Genomic DNA, 2558 nt, shown 5'->3' with positions numbered 1-2558 from the left:
AAAAAAAAGATGTTTAAAATTAGCTAGACATGGTAGTACCCACCCCTGGTCCTAGCTACTCAGGAGACTGAGGCAAAAGCATCATTTGATCCCATGAGTTTGGAGGCTGCAGTGAGCCATGATCACACCACTGCACTTTATTTAGCCTGAGTAACAGAATGAGACCTAGTCTCTTCAAAACAAAACCAAAAAAAAGGAGGCCAGGCACTGTGGCTCGCACCTGTAATCCCAGCACTTTGGAAGGCCAAGGCAGGTGGCTCACTTGAAATCAGGAGTTTGAGACTAGCCTGACCAACATGGCGAAACCCCATATCTACTAAAAATACAAAAATTAGCCGGACATGGTGGCAGGTGCCTGTAGTCCCAGCTACTCAGGAGGCTGAGGCAAGAGAATTGAATTGCTTGAACTTGGGAGCTCGAGGTCACGGTGAGCCGAGATTGCGCCACTGCACTCTAGCCTGGATGACAGAGTGAGACTGTCTCAAAAAACAAAATGAAAAAAAGTTCTGCCAGGAGCTAGGATCCGAAGGACTAAAGGGAGCTATCATGGAAGATCCAGGGAGTTGGGGGTAACCAGGGAAGGCACCCCAAGGGCACTGAGCCCAGTGGGCCTGGACAGAGGGCCAGAGATGACTGATGGAGGCTGTCAGGCAGGCGGATGGGGTGGGCAGGTCAGTGGCCTGTATCAGGCAGGAGTGAGAGGCTGCTGACCAGGTTTGGGGCTTGGGCCTGGGGTGACCTCCACAGCAGGCACTGAGGAATGGGCCAGCAACACTAGGTAAGATCCCCGGGGCTTCCCAGGGCCCTGGCAGTTGAGTCAACAACGGGCTAAGTGAGTGAGTGCCTCCCAGCGCCCTGTGTGTGCAAGTGAGTCTCCTGCTGCCAGCACATTCATGGGAGCCCAGCCCTGGGACTTGGGGCCACACCAGAGTGGTTGACCCATAGGCTGGCAGGGCTACTGCCTTCTCCAAGGGGCAGTCAGCAGCCTTGACCTCCTACCTGTGCCCTTGGCCTTCGAGTGTCTCCCTAAGTCTCACCTTGAGGCCTCCCCAGCCCTGCCCACCTGCTGCCTTCCCGTGCTCAGGCCCTCAGCTCCATCTGAACCTTTGGTGGAACAAAGGAGAGGCTCCTGCTCCAGCCCCCACCAGTTACATCTGTCCCTATTCCCACATCCTAGATGGGTGGCCTGTAGCCTCCAAAGGAAGTTAGCCTAGAGAGCCAGGCTCCGGGGAGGAGGCACAAGAAAAAGGGGAGAGGCCCTGAGATAACCAGGAAGGTCTGGCTTTGGGCTCCAGCTCTGGCAGACTGCTTCCTTTCTCTGAGCCTCAGTCTCTGCATCTGTAAAATGGGGATACCAGGATTTACCCCACAAGGTGATTATAAGACATAAATAAGAGTATAAAATAGCCTTGAGAACTGGGCAGTGTCCAGGTCAGTGACTCTATTTTCTTTTCTTTTCTTTCTCTTTTTTCTTTGTAGTTGAGACAGAGTCTTGCTCTACACCCAGACTAGAGTGCAGCGTTGTGATCTCAGCTCACTACAGCCTCAGCCTTCTAGGCTCAAGCAGTCCTTCCACCTCAGCCTCCCAAGTAGCAGGGTCACAGGTGCATGCCACCACACCTAGCTAATTTTTTTTTTTTTTTTTTGGTAGAGACAAAATCTCACTATGTTACTCGGGCTGGTCCCAAACTCTTGGGCTCAAGCAATCTGCCCACCTTGCCTCCCAAAGTGCTGGGATTACAAGCATGAGCGCCCGGACAATGGGTGCATGATTTCTATTAATAGCTCGTACTTGACTTCTTGCTGTTGATATTAACGCCCATCACCTGGGCAGTCTGTTATTTTCACTGAGTTTACAGCAGGGCTAGATTCATGACAAATGTTGGCTGAACGAAGGCCAAGACTGGAAAATCTGGATGAGGGCAGAAGCAAATGGGAGGGGTGGTGAGGAAAACAAAGAGAAACAAGCAGAAAGAGGTGGCCCACGCCGCATGTCCCTCTGGCGCAGTGCGCGCAGGGCTGGGCTGCTGGATGCCAGGCAGTTCATGTTCCAGCTTACTCAGTATTCACAATGGCCCTTTTACAGTTGAGGAAACTGAGACCTGAGGGTGAAAACAACATGTTCAAGGTCACATGGGCCAGGAAACCTGTGATTGGGCTCAGATCTGTCTTTACTGCCTGATAAATGTTGTTTCTAACTCACTCTAGTCATTGTTCCATAAAGGATTCATAATAGGTTACAAATAAAATACATTCAGTAAAACAGTACGCAATACGAAATGGAAGATCAGAATCATGGAAAACATGGACAAGGAAAAAGCTGAACATAAAGGCCAAGAAAGTGTCCATAGGTGAGTTTCTGATTTGGCTGTGAGTTTCCTGGCAGCCAAAGAAAAAAGGGATACAAGCTGATTCCTGTTATCAAAAAATAAAGCAGCAGTTTACACCTTCAGGAATTTCATAGTAAATTAAAAAATAAATTAATCACATGGAAATTTCTCGTGTAAAATGCTGAGATATATAATGGATAATGTAATAATAAATTTCAAGTGGCCTAT

At 49.3% G+C, this 2558-nt stretch overlaps 1 protein-coding gene across 4 annotated transcripts in view; it reads left to right on the top strand.

Annotated features, from left to right (window-relative positions):
- ECE1 (endothelin converting enzyme 1) overlaps window positions 1–2558 on the top strand; it is a 129922-nt gene that overhangs the window by 49522 nt on the left and 77842 nt on the right. The window contains exon 1 of one of the 4 annotated variants that reach the window (XM_037730616.1): window positions 709–714. The exons of the other annotated variants lie outside the window; for them this stretch is intronic. The gene's annotated coding sequence lies outside the window, so the exon portion shown is untranslated. Of the gene's footprint in view, window positions 1–708; window positions 715–2558 lie in introns of those variants that run through there. 4 annotated transcript variants of the gene reach the window in all.

This window comes from Cebus imitator, unplaced genomic scaffold, assembly GCF_001604975.1.
Source record: "Cebus imitator isolate Cc_AM_T3 unplaced genomic scaffold, Cebus_imitator-1.0 Scaffold15, whole genome shotgun sequence".
Taxonomy (NCBI): domain Eukaryota; kingdom Metazoa; phylum Chordata; class Mammalia; order Primates; family Cebidae; genus Cebus; species Cebus imitator.
This window is presented reverse-complemented; position numbering and strand designations above follow the sequence as displayed.